Genomic DNA, 19,880 nt, shown 5'->3' with positions numbered 1-19,880 from the left:
GGCTCTTTCATTGGGACTCTCTTCAGTTCCCACCTGTACTTTATCAACTTCAAATCTCTCCTCTTTCCTAAGATATTGAGTATCCCCTTTAATAACTCCTCCCCTAAGAGATGTGCCTGTCAAAACTGTGTGCTCCTTCACCCCTGTTGGCTTTCCTCCAGCCCTTAGTTTAAAAATTCCACTCCGACCTTTTTAATTTTATATGCCAGCAATCTGGTTCTGTTTTGGTTTAGGTGAACCCCATCCTTCCTGTTCAGGCTCCTCCTTTCCCAAAAAATTCTCCATTTCCTAATAAATCTAAATCCCTCCTCCAAACACCATCATCTCATCCACATCTTGAGACCCTGAAGTTCTACCTAACTGGCCTTGTGCATGGAACTGGAAGCTTTTCAGAGAATGCTGCCATGGAGATATTAAACTTTAATCTCTTACCTTGCAGTCTGAATTTGGTCTCCTACCTTTCCCTATGTCATTGGTACCTACATATACCACGACCACCGGCTCCTTCCTAGCACTGCACATATGTCTATCTAGATATCACGAGTGGTCTGCAACCTTCGCACCCGACAAGCGATTCAACATGTGGTTCTCCTTATAATCACAAACCCAACTATCTATATTTCTAATAATTGAATCCCCCATTACTACTACCTGTCTCTTCCTAACAACAGGGACACTGTTCTCTCAGTTCTGCCAACACAGTAAGTGTTTCCTTTCCACTCCTGCACCAGCTGGGGGGAAACTATCCAGTTTCCCCTTTGCTTTTTTAAAAACAGCACTGTTCTCTGTTTCCTGGTGACCTGCCTCCATGTTAGATTCTTCCTTGTCAGGGCAGCCTGCAGAGGTGTACATAGAATATTAACTTGTTCACTGCACCCACATAAAAAATGAAAAGAAGCCTCTATCCATCCACCTCCCAGCTCCAAACCAAATGTACTTTAAAAAAACATCTTACGTGTCTGTAACCCCTACCCCCACACCTACCCATCTCCTAAATAAAGTACAAGGAGCCTGTAGTATGGGGAAGTAAGTTGGGAAACATCTTATCAACTCAAAGTGAACCACAGCCGTAGGAAGAGAAGATGAGAATGAGATTCCAAAATTATGGGAAAAGAAACATTTTATCATTGTTATGACAAAGACTATGAGGAGTTTGACAATAAGTTAATTTTTTTTTCTTATTTTCCTTAGCACCTGCAATGGCGCAAAGAGGGAAGAGTGGCTGCCGCCACAAAGGCTTTCAAATTTCAGGGAAAACAAAGACAAAGAACTCCAATCTGTTCCATTAAGTCTTTAATTCCCAACAACAGAGGCCCATGAAGACAGAGTTGTGGGGGGAAAGATTTCCTGAAGCATTCTCAAAAGGTTGAAATGGAGCGTGTGACCACTGATAGGGAGCAAGTGACCATTGAGAGGGACATGATGCAGATACTTCAGAGGCAAACAGCTGTGATGGAGCACTTTTTGCTGCAAAGATCAAACACTGTGCCCCAGAATTCCAATGTCCTGCAAAATGTAGAAATACACCATACTGGGACCACTTTTTCAATCAAACGGTTTACATCTGCCTCTCACTACCTTTAGTCCCACAGAAGATGGAATGCGCATTATTTTCTGGAGTTCAGGATTGTAGCCATTCCTCAGTGTAGCCATCCCTCAATACCACCATTCTTAACTTTGCACTACATTCCCTGTGGGGCATGGATCAGCATTCAAATTGCACTCTCCATCAGTACCAGGCCCAAGCCGGGGAAGCTAACAATCCAAGTAGTGAACCAAATTTGGTGATGAATCCTGGTCACATGCCACCTGAGGCACGTTGCACATATGCTAAGATGATGACGACTACATTCCCTGATCAATTGTTTATTTTTTATTGAAGCAGCATTGTCACTTTTTTCATACTCAATAAATGCAATTTCTAAAAGCCAGTCTTGAAAACTTAATTCAGATACAACTCAAACTCTCATTGGCACCACACACACCACCCCCTGCCTTTAATTCATAATAAAAATCAAACCAAAAAACTTATTTCTTTGCTTACAAAGCATTTATTAGCCACAACTACTCACTGGCCTCAAAGTAGAAACATAAGGTATCCTGCACGCTGTTCCCTTGACCACTTGGGCTATTCTGAAGGGGTACCCTCTCTGGATGACCATAATTTCGAAAAAATCTCTGCAGCTCCTGTTCCCATCCATCCTCCAGGATTTCTCCCTTGGTTTCATATATATTGTGCAAAATATAGTAGGCACTTATCACACGTGGCACAATGATGAGAAACACCCAGTCTTCTCATAAGGCACCACCATTTTCTTTTCAGCCACCTGAACACACTCTCCACTGACATTCTACAGCTCCTCAGGGCAAAGTTAAATCTCTCCTTTTCATGTTCAACTGTCCAGTGAAAGACTTCATAAGCTAGAGAAGCAGAGGGTAATATGGGTCTTCCAGACTGAGTGAAGGAAACATAACTCCATTAACATCCACAATGTGCTGAGGAGCAAAAGTTCCCTTGCTCATTCCAACAAACAGGCATGGATTTCTAACTATCCTGGCATCATGGACCCTACCAGACCACCCCACATTAATACTGATGAATCTTCCACTGTGATCAACCAGACCTCACAGCAGGATGGGAAAAAAAACTCTTTTCTGTTAACGTCTTTGAATCAGAGTGTGTGTGTATACACACACACACACACAGAGAAAAGGCACAAGTGTCTCATCAATGGCCTCTATACAGCTTGGGAACCCCATCCATGCAAAGCCATCAATAACATTCTGTGCACTGCCAAGCTGTATGACACAGCACAACAGCAGTCTCCTGATTAACTACTGATTGGTAGCCACTGGGTGTGGCGAGTTTCCAGATGTCAATGATACCACACTTCTTCAAGCACAGGGGAAGTCTCATGTTAGTCTTCTCCCACTGCTGCTCCACAGATTTCTAGGAAAGTTGCCTTTGCCATTCTACAGTTTTGCCACCACTGCTGGTCATCCCAGGTCTTCAGAGCTACCCTACCCCACTCGTCACCGCTAGCTGGCCGAGCCCAAAATCAGAACTCCACTGTGCTCAGGTACTCCACGGACAGTCTCTGCAGAAATAACTACTTGATTTCATCCTCCTGCTCCTCATTTGCTAGCTGGATTGCTGCAGTATCAACAGGCCTATGAAACTGCAAGGCCAAATCCATCTGCCTGTGTGACTCAAAATGCACATGCATATGAACAACTGCCATACTCATAATGCTCAGCACAGGGTCCTCCATGCTGCCTGACATCAGTTTGAAAATGATGCAGACAAAATGAATGAACGCTAGGAGAGCTATCATAGGAAGTTGTTAGCTTGATCCCATGTCCCAGAATGGAGTGCAGGGTGGAAAGAAAAAAGAAAAAAAAAAGGAGAGAGAGAGAGAGCGCGCGCACAGAGCAGAGCAGCAAAACACTACACCATGGGATATCTGCCCCAAATACCGAGAGGTCAGTTCAAACTAACACTGAGCTGTTTGAATGCAATGATTAACAATGAAAATACCATAATAAGGCATGAACATACTACCAATTGCCACAGTTAAAAATCACTCATTTTAGAGCCAAACTACATCGCTGTTAACAGCACTGTGCAGACATGGCCTAAGAATGGTCTGGTTGTCTGAATTAAAGTATCCTGTTTGCCAAATCTTTTCTAAGCGACGATGCTAACTGCATTATTGGTAACCTATATTCTGCAGTTAGTTCTCTTTTTAAATTTCAGCTAATTACAATCATTAAGCACTTTAACATATTAACCACAACAAAGAACAATGGATAGGTAATTATAAATTGCTAACTATAAAGATAATAGTGTTCTCATGATAATATTGCACTACCACCATCAGCTTAGATTTATATGGCCCCTTGTATCCCAAAGAGCTTTAAAGACTATGTATATAGAGATAACTCATCCACCAATGGAGGGAATGCAATAGCCATTCTGCACAAGTAATGCTACACTTTTTTTAAAAAAAACATTGGTGGAAGTGAGTCTTCTGTTTCTCTATAGAGCCTATCACAATGATATAGGTAAGCATGTGCCTACATGTTTATAGGATTGGAGACAAAGAAGGAAAAAACTTCAGTTCAGCTACAATGGCAATATTTTCATCTTTTGGTGGGCAGACCATACTTTTCCAAGTTCGAATAAGGCCACAGAGCAGAGGTTAACATCATGACACTTGCAAAAATAATAAAGTGTCATGGAATATTTAATGAAGCCAACCCTATGATTTAAACTTATTCAGAAAGACAGCACCTCCAGAAGCAGGATGCCCCTAGCATTACGAGGATGCATTACTCCAGTTCTGTCACAATGAGCAGTGACATCTAATGAATGACCAACACCACTTCCTGTAGTATCTCTTGTCCTGGGGTTTCTCTTTTCATACTCACCTGGGAGGGAAAGAGACAAGAGAAGTTCCCTACACCAAGGTATGCAGGTCTTTTGGCAACTCTGGAAGGAACCCTGAAACACTGCTGAATCCTGCTTTGGGCATGCATCCCTAGGAGGAAGCCCTGATGAGCCAAACTATAGCCTGGGGTCTTAGGGGTTACTGCCTAGCCACACCTCAGAGGCATTTAAAGAAGGCATTATTAGCTAGGCACTCCTTAAGTTCAGCTGCAGAGGAGAGATACAAAGGCGTTATGTGGACCGGAAGCCAGGGCAGGAAGCTCTGGGGAAAAAAGGAGTTATCTGGTATAGTTTATACTATTTGTGTTTCAGTTTACTGGTTGCAAAATTACATAGAAAGAAGGCAGCCAGAGATTTCTGCCAAGCTAGTGTCGATTTGGGTTAAACCAGAAGCCCTGCCAAAAAAAACCACCCTGAGAATGAGATCTTGTCATAGAATCATAGAATATCAGGGTTGGAAGGGACCTCAGGAGGTTATCTAATCCAACCCCCTGCTCAAAACAGGACCAATCCCCAACTAAATCATCCCAGCCAGGGCTTTGTCAAGCCTGACCTTAAAAACCTCAAAGGAAGGAGATTCCACCACCTCCCTAGGTAACCCATTCCAGTGCTTCACCACCCTCCTTGTGAAAAAGTTTTTCCTAATATCCAACCTAAACCTCCCCCACTGCAACTTGAGACCACTAGTCCTCGTTCTGTCATCTGCTACCACTGAGAACAGTCTAGAGCCATCCTCTTTGGAACCTCCTTTCAGGTAGTTGAAAGCAGCTATCAAATCCCCCCTCACTCTTCTCTTCTGCAGACTAAACAATTCCAGTTCCCTCAGCTGTTCCTCATAAGTCATGTGTTCCAGTCCCCAAATCACTTTTGTTGCCCTCCGCTGGACGCTTTCCGATTTTTCCACATCCTTCTTGCAGTGTGGGGCCCAAAACTGGACACAGTACTCCAGATGAGGCCTCACGAATGTTGAACAGAGGGGAACGATCACATCCCTCGATCTTCTGGCAATGCCCTTACTTATACAACCCAAAATGCCATTGGGCTTCTTGGCAACAAGGGCACACTGTTGACTCATATCCAGCTTCTCGTCCACTGTAACCCCTAGGTCCTTTTCTGCAGAATTTTTTTTTTTAAACCCATCTAGGAAGGACCCTTGATTACGGTCTGCAGCCTCTTGACTGAGGATACCTGTCCCAACCCCTTTTTGTTCAAACCTGAACCACTGGGGAACATATACTCCTTTATTTATCATAAATCTTTTCCTCCAACATAAGACTGTCTTCTTTTGCCCTGAAAAACTCGAGATAGCCAACCAGATAAGAGGACCAGCAAGACACCACTTCCAGAAGTCAGGTAGAGCTGTAAGCACTTCTAGGCGATTACTGTTTTAAAAAGAGATAGTTTCACACTTCGTAGCTTCTGTAGGCTGAGCTTATTAAACACACCAGTGGCTCCTTGCATTCCTCCATTTCACCTCACAAATTCTGTGTACACACTCCCATCCCCCTCTATTTCACTCTCTTACCAGCAAGTCACATTCCCTTCTTCCCCCATACCAGGATATCCCATTTTTTCCCCAATGCCAAGGGCTGTGTGCACACTGCCACGCCCTCCATCATTATTTTTCTTTCTGCCTGGGAGATAAACTCCATTGGGATGAGCAAAGAAGAGTACTGTTATGTGAAAGGCATTAATGGGTGACATCAACCACTTGTCTGATCTATAGACAATTGCAGAGCTGCTTGAGGCTGTGCCGAAAGGGGCTTCATGTGTCTCCCCTGATTTTTCCCCAGAAGTCAATAGGGTTCTGGCCACTGATGCCTAGAACATTCCCTGAAATTATGGAATTGATCAGATGCAGCCTTCAAAAGTTACTGTGTTACAGATAAAGAAACGAAAAAATGCTGTTGAGTTGCATGCAAGGTCTTTGCAAGCTCAGCCAATAATATTAGCTCCCCTCACTTTTGAAGCTATTAGGATATACAAGTCCACTGGTTTCCCAGCAATTTTTAAAACACATTGTACTGGTTGAGGCAAGGTTGCTTGACAAATAGTCATTACTATTTTAAAATCCAATACATCTAAATATCGATATAACATTCATCACAATAACATCAGAGCACCTTTGGGTGGCTTGCTTCTTATAGGTGGAGCTGATAGCACCACCTATTACTGAAGGTTGCCCGACATTTCCCTGTTTTCAGTTGGTTATTACATTATCAAAATTTAACAGCCTGGGCTGAAATTTTCCATGTCATTTTTCCCCCCGGACCTCAGCCTTATTCAGTGCCCAGAATGTATGGTGCTCAGCTAACGAGCAGCTACTCAATATTTTGTTTTCTCTTCATTGTTAAATACATGGCTCCATGCTTTATTTACAGCACGCTATTCAAAGCGTGGTCTGAAAACAGAATTAAGTTCCTCATAAGCTTTTTTCTTGTCACTCTAGTATATGAGTGTTTCACAAAGGATAATTTATTTTCATAACACCCCTGTGAAGTGAGAGGTGGTGATACCCCCCTTTTACAGATCGCAAACCAAGACAAAGAAAGTAAGGTCAAAAATATCCAATATGGGTACTCAATTTGAGATGCCTAGGGACCGGATTGTCAGCATATTTAGCATTATATAGTGCTTTATATGTTCAGAGTACAGTTCCCATTGACAAAAGTTGCAGCTGTGAGTGTTCAGCACTTCTGTAAATAAGAAACAAAGGTCTCGAAGTCAGGCACTCAAAATGAGGAACACACGATTAGTGACCATCTGTGAGAAGTCTGGTTTAAATCAGGGTGCCCAAACTTCAGCCCACCAGAGCATTTCATAAGGTCCACAGCCAGCTTCAACACAGTAAGTGTGTAAATAGACAATACTATACAAACAACATATCTAAATACATACTGAACTTAAAATATAAGTCAATACAGGAGACTTCATATCTTATTAAAATATATAGAATCTGTTTGGCCCACACAAGGTTATGCCTCAGTTTATGTGGCTCCCGTGTAATAAGGTTGGGTGCCACTTGTTTAAGTGACTTGCCTAACATCATATAGGAACTCTGTGGCAGAGGAAGAGATGGAATCCAGTTCTCCAGGGAAGTATTCATCTCTCTTACCCCTGAGATCATCCACTCTCTTCCTACAATCCCCTGCCTTGTTCATTACACACCTTCCAACTTCTGCAACAAATGAAATAGGGGTCCTACAGACATGCTCATTCACGACACAATCCTGATTTATCCCCCAAGCAAGTCTGTTTGCCCTGTGCACAGAATTGACCGGGGTCCTGGGGAAAAAGATACCATGTGATCATGTAATTAAAGACTGTCTCATAATGCTTATGCACAAGGACGTAAATTAAGGCTGCAACAGGCAACCTTAATTCTGGCATTTCCTAACTTTTGAGAGCTTAATTTTGCAACCTTAATGATGTTCTTATAATGTAGTTTTGTGTGTGTAATAAAGAAGTACAGCACATTAAATTCATAGCGTATATTGTATCCATCACATAGGTATCTGGGTACATAACACATATAAAAAAGGGATGGTGCAAAAAAATGGCCAATAATTAAACTGAGATAATCCCAGCCTCCTCCATTCCCCCAAACTGCTGACCAAACAAATCCCTCCCCAAAAACATACCAGAAAAATGCTATGTTAAATGTAATGTGTCTTGCTAAGAATTATTTTGAGCAAGTTCTGGCCTGTTTTTTACAGGAAGTCAGACCAGATGACCACAATGGTCCCTTCTGGCCTAGGAATCTAAGAATCTATCTTTGCTTACTTGTCATGGCGCTATATTTTACAATACGGTGATTCGTGGAGCTGAGTGAAAACTTTATAACAAAGTCTTATTCAAGAAGGTGCACTCTACTGCAAGATATTTACCTAACAAACTAATAAATACAGGGTTGTCATGGTTTTACCAGGACATGACTCACTTCAGTCTTTTACACACTGTGTATTCCAAAGTACAAATGGCTGCAGACCAAAAAGCACACTTGTACATGACATCATGACATTAACAGCTGTTCATTTTAAAAGGTCAACTGAAATGAAAGGAAACAATCAAAAAAAGATTCTAAATCCGGATAGTTCCCATCTAGGCTTTTTACACATGATAAATACATTTTGAGATGAACTGGAAGTCTTTTTACCTGCAGACAGACAATTTCAGGCTCTGACTTTTCTGGGTTATTCATGCTACTGTTGAAGACACTGCTAATCCCTAAAACAGAGCAGGAATTGCATTGCCTTCATTATTGTAGATGTCAGGGATATCAACTGCTACATGAAACACATGGACTTGAACTTAGGTATTAGCAGGTAAAGGCCCCATATTACCCTTTAATCGCTGGTGTTATAAACAGTGTAAAACGTTTCAGAAAAATTGATCATGCCTCCACTGCCCGTTACCATAAGTCTCAATTACTGCCTCGAAACCAAAATTCGAACAATTCCCCATGCCTTACCAGCTGCCAATGGCCCAGCTATCTTTTATCCAGCTAACAAAATCTTTAATATACTCCCTCCCAACAATTTCTACTCACTGTCAATATAAAAATTTAAGACAGACTGAAAATCTGGGACATGGTAAAAAAACTAAGTTTACTATAAAAAATGTAAACACAGTATGACCCTGGTCCATAATACAAATAATAATACTTAAACATTATATTGATTAGACCTGACCTAAGGAGAGAAGTAAGGACAGTAAAGGGCAAAGAGGATAGTGGAGGCCATCTCATGTAACCCTGAGGTCCAGGCTGCTTAATCCAGGTCTTATATGCAGCATCCTGGCACTTTAGGGCTTTCTTGTTTGATCTAACTACAAATCTTCAGGTTTTTAAATGAAGCGATAAAACTGAAGACTACTAAAAACTTGAACTTCACTATCTTTAACTTGCATGGGAAAAAAAACAGGAAAACCAACTTTAACCATACCAAGGCATTAATCTATTCATAGCTATGCAACAGTTTAGTACAAATAGACATGGCACTTTAGAAAGAAGGGGAAGAGAAGTAATTATTCACAGAGAATTTTAAGAGCAAAAAAAGACTAATTAGCATCCATGAAATCCCTGAGCAAGAAATTCAAGAAAGTATTACTGTACAAGAGAAGACCGTCACACAGTGCAGCACATCTGGGTAGCGATGAGATAAGTGAACCAGCATTAGGTGACATTTACTGGTGACGGAAGGTGTACAGACCAACTATATCAGACAGAATTTGAAGGGCTTTAGCAGGTGAAAGAGAGTACCTTGAAGTTAATCTGAAAAGCAGTTTGCAGTGTATCAGAGCCAGAGATGCAGTTACATTATTGCTTCATCCAGAATGCTAGCAGAAACATTTTGTACCTGCTGTCATGTATTAATCATGATTGCAGCAAGAAAGCCATTACAATAGTCTAAAAGGGGAAAAATAACGGCATGAACTGCATCAGCAACTGAGGTGAGGAGGTGCACTGGCATTCCTGAACTGTCGGCAGAAAGATTTTGTTACAGTTCAAAACATGAGTGATGCAAATCTTGCTGGACTCTTGTCACCCACGCTGCTCACCACAAAAGAGAATGTAGCAACAAAAAGCATTAAGACGTGGACAAGAGTGAGTAACTAGTTTCCACAATTCTGCTTTTACTATAACCAATTGTACAAAACCCCCAGACATGGAAGTATAACATCATGTAGCCAATTATTTTAGTTTATTGCTCATTCATTGTGTGATGTTAAGACTAAGGCTAAGATTTTGTCAAGGATATTTTTAGTTAAAGTCATGGACAATAAAGAAAAATTCGCGGAAGTCTGTGACCTGTCCCAGACTTTCACTAAAAATATCCATGACAAAATGGGAAGCTTCTGGGCAACTGCGGGACAGGCTTGGAGCTTGAGGGGTCCCCCTCCACCCTGGCTTGGAGCTGCAGGGGTCCCTCTGCCGCTCACAGGGGCCCGAGGCTGCAGGGATCCCCCTGCCAACCACTGAGGCTGGAAGCTGCATGGGTGCCCCGCAGCTCCCTGCCCCCATGAGAAAAAACAGGACCTGGCAGCTCCCAGCCACCGCAGGCTGAAGTCACTGAGGTCTTCAGAAGTCTCAGAATCAATGACCTCTGTGACAAATTCATAGCCTTAGTTATCATTAACTAACATGTTATGTCATATATAATCATTGTATACTAAATAGAATTAAGTTATAGAATGATAGACGTATAAGATTGATCAGTAGTCAGAAGGGATAAGTATACATTAGATATCTAAGTAAGGAGGGATGAAACGCAAGGCCTACAATACTGAGGCCTGTAAGACTTTAGTTTAGCCATACTAGACTACAGGCTTAAGAAATGCTTGATGTAAGTAACTGTGCCACAAGATTACAGGAAAAGATTTACCAATGGATGATATTGTGAAAAATTAAAAGTAAGAGTAATTTTTTTTCCCTTTACAAGATACCTGGTAGTCACATTATTCTGCGTGCCCTAACTGCAGGGTATGAATACAGTCAGAATCACATTATAAAAAGAGGACGCCCAGAGTGGAAAAATTGAGCTCCTTATGTGAAACTCCAGCAGGAACCATCCCTCTCCTGATAATCAATTGGCAAGGCAGCAATCAGACCTTAAGAATATCCTTAAGGATGTGAGTATAACTATATTTATAATTTGTGCATAGATCTTTATAGAATTTCTCTTTAATAAAACTTGTGAAACAGACTACACCCTGTACTTGCATGTATAATCACTATCCTTGGTCATTATGAGTTCCTAGAGAGTCTAAATCTGAAGCAAGTAACAGAGGTGACTTTCACTCTATTGAGCTTGAAACTGTAGCCACAACAGCCAAACCCATGCTGGTGTAATATAACATCACTAAAATTAACTTTAAATAAAAATAAAGACTACAATCAGTAAGGGAAACAGAAGTCAGAAAAATATCAGTCTCAATGCAGATAAAATATAACCCTGCAATGACGGATTAAAGCACTTAGGGAAAGCACAGATGAATTAAAAAGGGGACCAAACAGGACTCATGGCATAAAGAACAGAAGTGAAAGGGTTGAACACCGCAGGCTACAGACATATTGAATGTTTGTGATTTGGCAGAGTGAATGTACAGCAAACACAGTTTCTACTTGAGACCATAGCCCATAACTATTTCACATTTGGGGACAATGTATACCTTCAAATCAGTGGCACTGCTATGGGTACCCGCATGGCCCCATAGTATACCAACATATTTATGGATGACTTAGAACAATGCTTCCTCCGCTCTCGTCCCCTAATGCCCCTACTCTACTTGCGCTACACTGATGACATCTTCATCATCTGGACCCATGGAAAAGAAGCCCTTGAGGAATTCCACCATGATTTCAACAATTTCCATCCCACCATCAGCCTCAGCCTCGACCAGTCCATACAAGAGATCCACTTCCTGGACACTACGGTGCTAAGAAGCGATGGTCACAAAACCACCACCCTATACCGGAAACCTACTGACCGCTATGCCTGCCTACATGCTTCCAGCTTTCATCCAGACCACACCACACGATCCATTGTTTACAGCCAAGCTCTACGATACAACCGCATTTGCTCCAACCCCTCAGACAGAGACAAACACCTACAAGATCTCTATCAAGCGTTCTTACAACTACAATACCCACCTGCTGAAGTGAAGAAACGGACTGACACAGCCAGAAGAGGACCCAGAAGTTACCTACGACAGGACAGACCCAATAAAGAAAATAACAGAACGCCACTAGCCATCACCTTCAGCCCCCAACTAAAACCCCTCCAACGCATCATCAAGGATCTACTACCTATCCTGAAGGACGACCCATCACTCTCACAGATCTTGGGAGACAGGCCAGTCCTTGCTTACAGACAGCCCCCAACCTGAAGCAAACACTCACAGGCAACCACACACCACACAACAGAACCACTAGCCCAAGAACCTATCCTTGCAACAAAGCCCGTTGTCAACTGCGTCCACATATCTATTCAGGGGACACCATCATAGGGCCTAATCACATCAGCCACAATATCAGAGGCTCGTTCACCTGCACATCTACCAATGTGATATGTGCCAGCAATGCCCCTCTGCCATGTACATTGGGCAAACTGGACAGTCTCTATGGAAAAGAATAAATGGACATAAATCAGACGTCAAGAATTATAACATTCAAAAACCAGTCGGAGAACACTTCAATCTCTCTGGTCACTCGATTACAGACCTAAAAGTGGCAATTCTTCAACAAAAAAACCTTCAAAAACAGACTCCAATGAGACACTGCTGAATTGGAATTAATTTGCAAACTGGATACAATTAATTTAGGCTTGAATAAAGACTGGGAGTGGATGGGTCATTACACAAAGTAGAACTATTTCCACATGTTTCTCCCCCCCACCCCCCGCCCACCGTTCCTCAGATGTTCTTGTCAACTGCTGGAAATGGCCCACCTTGATTATCACTACAAAAGGTCCGTCCCCCCTCGCTCTCCTGCTAGTAATAGCTCATCTTACCTGATCACTCTCGTTACAGTGTGTATGGTAACACCCATTGTTTCATGTTCTCTGTGTATATAAATCTCCCCACTGTATTTTCCACTGAATGCATCCGATGAAGTGAGCTGTAGCTCATGAAAGCTTATGCTCAAATAAATTTGTTAGTCTCTAAGGTGCCACAAGTCCTCCTTTTCTTAATATGGAACTAGAGGATTGTTAAAATTCTTCTCCATTACCATAGTGTCATCCTGATTCTACAGCGTTCAGCTGATCAGCTTTGGTATGAAGCAGCTCCAAAGCTTTTGTAGGTAAGATAGGGTCTTTCAAATGCCCCTCACACAAGCTGTCCACATGACATTGAGCTTAGCAACCCCTGTGCCCATCAGACTGGCAGGAAGACTGCAATAGTGATGTCACAAAGATGCTATGTCTTTACAGGGTCCTGATAAAAAATAAAAAACTTCAGCAGATATCATTTACAGCTTTAGGGCATAGTGTAAGCCAGTGCTTCTCAAGCTATCTGATGTGGGGGACTGGCAATTTTTTTTTTCCAATGTAGGCGCAGACCGGCAGCCAATGGCTAGCAGACCGGCACCGGTCCACGGACCACCACTTTGAGTAGCACTGGTGTAAGCAACATACACAGACACTCCTCTGAAGAAAAATAGCCTCAATAGACACTATTTCCATATCTGTTAAGAGCTCAGCAAGTGTGACCAACTTCCCTATAGCATCAGTACTACTACTAATTATTAAAACATTTTAGCACTCATCGCGCTTTTCGTCAATAGATCTCAAAGAAGATCTCAAAGTGCTTTACAAAAGAGGCTAGCATCATTATCTCCATTTTAGAGATGGAGAAATATAGCCACCAGGAGGTGAAATGACTTTCCCAAGGTCACCCAGCAGACCAGTGACCGAACCAGGAATAAAATCCAGGCCTCCTAAGTCCCAGACAAGTGGCCTATCCACTAGGAAACACTGCATCCCTTATACTTAAGAGAAATATATTTTTGAGTGTTTTGTATAACTCAAAAACGGCTTAATGAATTTTTCTCAAATTAAAAAAAAAAATTACTTTTCGACTAAGTTCGAACATGGATAACAATCCAAAATAAGATTTCCCACCCACCCCACTTTCAAAGAAGTGAGTGAATGAACAGAAGGGTCGTGAATTAGACAGTTAAATTTAGGAATCTGGGATGATTCTTGTTACAGTTTAACATCAATTGCTTACCAGTGGAATCTTCAAAAGCACCTAACAGAGTTAAGCAACGCAAGTCTGATTGAAAAATCAATGGGATTTGTGCCTTCTTAAGGTCCTTGGGTGCTTTAGAATATCTCAGCCTAAACAGTTTTACCCAACATTAATAAAACCCAGTGAAAAATTAGTTCACTGGAAATTCCACATACCTTAAGTAGATTTTCCAGCTCTCAGTGGTAGGTACTTGCTATGACTGAGATGGAAGTCTGAAATGATAATTTAGAATTGATCAGGATAATTGATCAGGATTCTTTCTTGACATAGGAAAATTCAGATTAGTCACATACTTGACACACGTTGAATGCAAATAGTTTAACAGTGACCCCAGCAATATTAAGTCAAAATAATTTTCCAAATAAATGGACTATGTGGCAGTCAGTTGGGGTACATCTTCTGTTATGATATCTACTGGAGAGGGAAGTGAATGCCTTATAGAGTGTTAGTGTGTGTAGTTGACAGTACTGTAGGTGATGTGAAGGTGGTTAAAAAAAAAAAAAATGCTGGAGACTTTTCCCTTATTATTTTCATGATTTCAAGGTTTTGGATGGATGCGTCCTGATGGAACCTTAACAGTCTAAAATCAGGGGTTCTCAACCTTTTTCTTCCTGAGCCCTCCCCAGCTTGCTATAGAACTCCACGGCCCACCTGTGCCACAACAACTGTTTTTATGTATATAAAAGCCAAGGCCAGTGTTAGGGGGTAGCAAGCAGGGCAACTGCCCAGGGCCCCACAGTACAGGCAGCCCCACGAAGCTAAGTTGCTCAGGCTTCAGCCCCAGATGGCAGGACTCAGGGCCCCAGGATTTAGCCCCATATGATGGGGTTTTGGCTTTCTGCCCTGGGCCCCAGCGTATCTAATCCTGGCCCTGCTTGGAGGCCCTCCGAAACCTGCTTGCGGCCCCCACAAGGGGCCTCAGACCCCTGGTTGAGAACCACGGGTCTAAATGTATCTTGAAGTTTGTGTGTGTGTGTGCGCGTGTGTGTGCGTGTGTGTGCGCGCGTGTGTGTGTGTGTGCGTGTGTGTACACCACAAAAGAAGCCCCAATTCCTGAATGAGGATTCTAGGTGCTACAACTCTACAAATATTAAAAAATAAATAAATAAAGTCTCCTTGAAGAAAATCTGAAAACAGTATCTGGTGAGAACTGGTTACTCATCCTGTGCAGTAACTATAGTTCTTTGAGGTGTGTGTCACTCTAGATGTGTTTGCCATCCCTACACCTTTGAGCAGAGACTGACATAGCAGTTTCTGTTTGGCCTGTGCATATACGCTAGTCAGTCTCATGCCCCATATCATCATCATATAACATTGTGCAGGCGAACTGCCCTCCATTCCTTCTCAACCGCAAATCCTCATAGCAGAGAACTCCGAAGCAAAGGGGAAGGAGGGAAAATACTGTAGCTCCCATAGATACAGACATCTCAAAGAACTACAGTGACTGAAAAGGGTGAGTAACCATTCCTTCTTCTTTGAGTAGTGTCCCTATAGGTGTGCCACTTTAGGTGACTACTGAGCAGTTCCCCATAAGACAAAGGGAGCTTCAGAGTTGAGTCCAGTATGGAAGAAAATAAAGCCAAGCCCAACCCAGTATCAGAAGCAGAGTTGTGAGTAGCATTCAGTGAACATATTCATAGAAGCCCAGGTAGTGGCCTCACTTATTTCAATAATGGGCATGTTTTCAAGAAATGCCGTAGAGGTAGAAATGGACCTCATATAGTGAGTTTGTATGTCCAAAGGTGCTTGAATATTACAAAATTCATAGCAAGAATTAATGCAATCAGATATCCGCTGGGAAAGTCTTTGATTAGAGATTGCAGACCCTTTCAATCTATCTGTGAGCAAGACAAACAATTTGGGGGTCTTTCTGAAGAGTTTAGTCCTAATTCAGATAGAAGTGCTCTCCTAATGTCAATGGTGTTCAGTAGTGCCTCTTGTTTATCTAGGTGAGGTTCAGGGTGGAAGACTGGCAGGTGAATAGGTTGGTTAATATGGAACTTGGAGAACACTTTAGGTAAAAATTTGAGGTGAGGTTGCAATGTGACCTTGTCCTTAAAAAAAATACTGTGAGAAGGGGGTCATGACATAGGGGCCCCTTTTTTCTCCAGTCCATCACGCCGATGTGATAGCTATCGGGAATGCCATTTTCATGGATAAATGGAGCAGCGAGCAGGTAGCCATCAGTTCAAATAGTGGTCTTGTAAGGCAGTGGTTCTCAACCAGGGGTACATGTACCCCTGGGGGTATGCAGAGGTTTTCCAGGGGGTACGTCAACTCATCTAGATATCTGCCTAGTTTTACAACAGGCTACATAAAAAGCACTAGCGAACTCAATACAAACAAAAATTTCATGCAGACAATGACTTGTTTATACTGCTCTATATACTATACACTGAAATGTAAGTACAATATCATATGCCAATTAGGGCTTTCAAGTTATTAAAAAAATTAATTGTGATTAATCACCCTGTTAAACAATAATAGAATACCATTTATTTAAATATTTTTGGATGTTGTCTACATTTTCAAACATATTGATTTCAATTACAACACAGAATACAAAATGTACAGTGCTCACTTTATATTTATATTTAATACAAATATTTGCACTGTAAAAAATAAATCGTATTTTTCAATTCATCTAATACAAGTACTGTAGTGCAAGCTCTTTATAATGAAAGTTGAACTTAAAAATGTCGAATTATGTACAAAAAAACCTGCATTCAAAAATAAAACAATGTAAAACTTTTAGAGCCGACAAATCCACTCAGTCCTACTTCAGCCAATCGCTCAGACAAACAATTGTGGTTACATTTCCAGGAGATACTGCTGCCTGCTTCTTGTTTAGAATGTCACCTGAAAGTGAGAACAGGCGTTCGTATGGCACTTTTGTAACCGGTGTCGTAAGATATTTACGTGCCAGATATGATAAACATTCGTATGTCCCTTCATGCTTCAACCACCATTCCAGAGTATATGCATCCATGCTGATGACGGGTTCTGCTCAACAACAATCCAAAGCAAAGCGGATCAACGCATGTTCATTTTCATCTTCATGAGTCAGATGCTACCAGCAGAAGGTTGGATTTTCTTTTTTGGTGGTTTGGGTTCTGTAGTTTCCGCATCAGAGTGTTGCTCTTTTAAGATTTCTGAAAGCGTGCTCCACACCTCGTCCCTCTCAGATTTTGGACGGCACTTCAGATTATTAAACCTTAGGTCAAATGCTGTAGCTGTTTTTAGAAATCTCACATTGGTACCTTCTTTGAGTTTCATCAAATCTGCAGTGACAGTATTCGCAAATCAAACAACGTGTGCTGGGTCATCATCCGAAACTGCTATAACATGAAATATATGGCAGAATGTGGGTAAAACAGAGCAGGGGACACACAATTCTCCCTCAAGGAGTTCAGTCAAAATTTAAATAACGCACTATTTTTTAAACGAACATCATCAGCATGGAAGCATGTCCTCCGGAATGATGGCTAAAGCATGAGGAGACATTTGAATGTTTAGCATATCTGACGTGTAAATACCTTGCAACACCAGCTACAAAAGTGCCAAGCGAATGCCTGTTCTCACTGTCAGGTGACACTGTAATAAATAAGAAGCAGGCAGCAGTATCTCCCATAAATGTGAACAAACTTGTCTTAACGATTGGCTGCACGAGAAGTAGGACTGAGCAGACTTGTAGGCTCTAAAGTTTTACATTGTTTTGTTTTTGAGTGCAGTTATGTAACAAACAAACAAAAAAAGTATATGTTTAAGTTACACTTTCGATAGAGAAACATTAACAAAGCATTGTAAAGGATATCCCAGGTTAGAGGGCAGCAGTGACACAGCTACTCATTAGTCTGGATTGTACCCTCGTATGTCACACCTATAGGGACATTACTCAAAGAATAAGCGTTTGTTTCCTCAAGGTACATGTATAAGCAGAAAAGCCAGGCCACATTTTAGCTAATTTTACAAACACGTACAAATAAAACTCAGAATAAGCATGAGAGATTTTAGTCAAAAGGATAGTTCTTTTTTCAGGAAATGACTGTAGCACTTTAAAATGTAAGTGCCTTATCATCCATAAGCCACATGGTAATTAGCGTGGCATGACTATACTTCACCTTTAAAAACAAACTGAAGATTTTTTTTCTGTGCTGCACCACATTGTCCATCATTACTGAAGGTAGCACAACCCTGCATAACAAGTTAGTAAAACTCCATTTAGTAATACAGTGTTTTAGAATTTGATTCAGTACACAATTGTGGGAGTGAGAGCAAAAGAAATCATGAACTTTTCAAAACTGCCCAATGATCTTTTATTCACCTTAAGCAGGTCAGCCCTGAACAGCACAAACACTGCTTGACCCGTTTTATGCTGACTTCAGTTCTTTGGCCAGTCAGCTAACCTAATGCAAGGCTGTGAGAGTGAATGGCTTGAGACCACAAATGCCCATTCTCATTAGACCAAATCTGCTAATTTAATTATTATTCATGAAGCAGGACAGGAGTGAAGGTAAAAGGACTGTAATATGCTGAACAAGGAACACAGAGCCCAGCCTTGTTTAGTTCTTCAGAAGAGAGGCAGCCATGGCTAGGTAGTCCTCTTTGGTCACATGACATCAGCAGTGAACCCCTCCTACCTCTTGGAATTCACACTGCTAAACTCAGAGTGCTCTTGTGTTCTACAGTATACTCTGTCAAGTGCTGTCTGTGGTTGCCAGGCAGTCCTACACAGAGAGTTTTGTCAGGTAGAAAGAAAAGGAGTACTAGTGGCACCTTAGAGACTAACCAATTTATTTGCGCATAAGCTTTCGTGAGCTACAGCTCACTTCATCGGATGCATCCAATGAAGTGAGCTGTAGTTCACGAAAGCTTATGCTCAAATAAATTAGTTAGTCTCTAAGGTGCCACTAGTACTCCTTTTCTTTTTGCGAATACAGACTAACACGGCTGCTACTCTGAAACTTTACCAGGTAGGGGGACAACAGTTAAGGCAAGGACTTCGCACCAGAGCTTGCAGGGATAGCACTTAATCCTCAAGAGAATGTGTGTGTGATGGTAAATATTTGAAGTGGGGAATACCAAAAAAAAAAGGAGAAAGGAAACTAGTGGGAGAATTCACAAAAGGGCAGAAAAGAGAACAGCAGGAGAGAAAACCTGAGGAATGGAAGGGAAAGGAGATACATTTTCTTTCCTCTCCTGTTGTGTATGTCTACAGAAGAAAGGACAGTGAAAAAATGCAGAGACAAGATTTAAAAATAAAATAATGAGAAAATATCATATGAATAACAGAGCACTACATTCTACTGCAAAGATTCATAAAAGCTATAAAAAGGATCAAAAGGGACTGAAAGAGAAAACCACACACATATTCACAGTCCGTACATGAAATGTCTACCAAAGCTAAACAGCTTGAAAATTCATCTTTGAGGTCATAAAAAATAATACATGTATGTCCTCTCTTCCCCTCATACCAAGTTATAAGCATATTTGAAAAATATTCTGCACTGAGTACATGTCCTGAATTTTTAACTTAACAAAATACTACTCTCCTTTTAAAAACACTGTCACAAAAAGGAATGTTTCTCTCTGCATGACTACAGAGATCTCAGGAGTTCTTTGAGCATATCTCAGTGTTTCCCCCAATACGTATGTGGCAAGTCCTCCACAGAGTGTTGGC

At 41.5% G+C, this 19,880-nt stretch overlaps 1 protein-coding gene across 4 annotated transcripts in view; it reads right to left on the bottom strand.

The window, feature by feature from the left end:
• Positions 1-19,880, bottom strand: part of PTK2 (protein tyrosine kinase 2) — a 378,469-nt gene that overhangs the window by 339,488 nt on the left and 19,101 nt on the right. For 2 of the 4 annotated variants that reach the window (XM_073330030.2, XM_073330031.2), the window contains exon 2: positions 14,356-14,412. The exons of the other annotated variants lie outside the window; for them this stretch is intronic. The gene's annotated coding sequence lies outside the window, so the exon portion shown is untranslated. The remainder of the gene's footprint in view (positions 1-14,355; positions 14,413-19,880) is intronic. 4 annotated transcript variants of the gene reach the window in all.

Source organism: Lepidochelys kempii, chromosome 2, assembly GCF_965140285.1.
Source record: "Lepidochelys kempii isolate rLepKem1 chromosome 2, rLepKem1.hap1, whole genome shotgun sequence".
Lineage (NCBI taxonomy): Eukaryota > Metazoa > Chordata > Testudines > Cheloniidae > Lepidochelys > Lepidochelys kempii.
The sequence above is the reverse complement of the archived record's forward strand: the minus strand, read 5'-3'. Positions and strand labels throughout refer to the sequence as shown.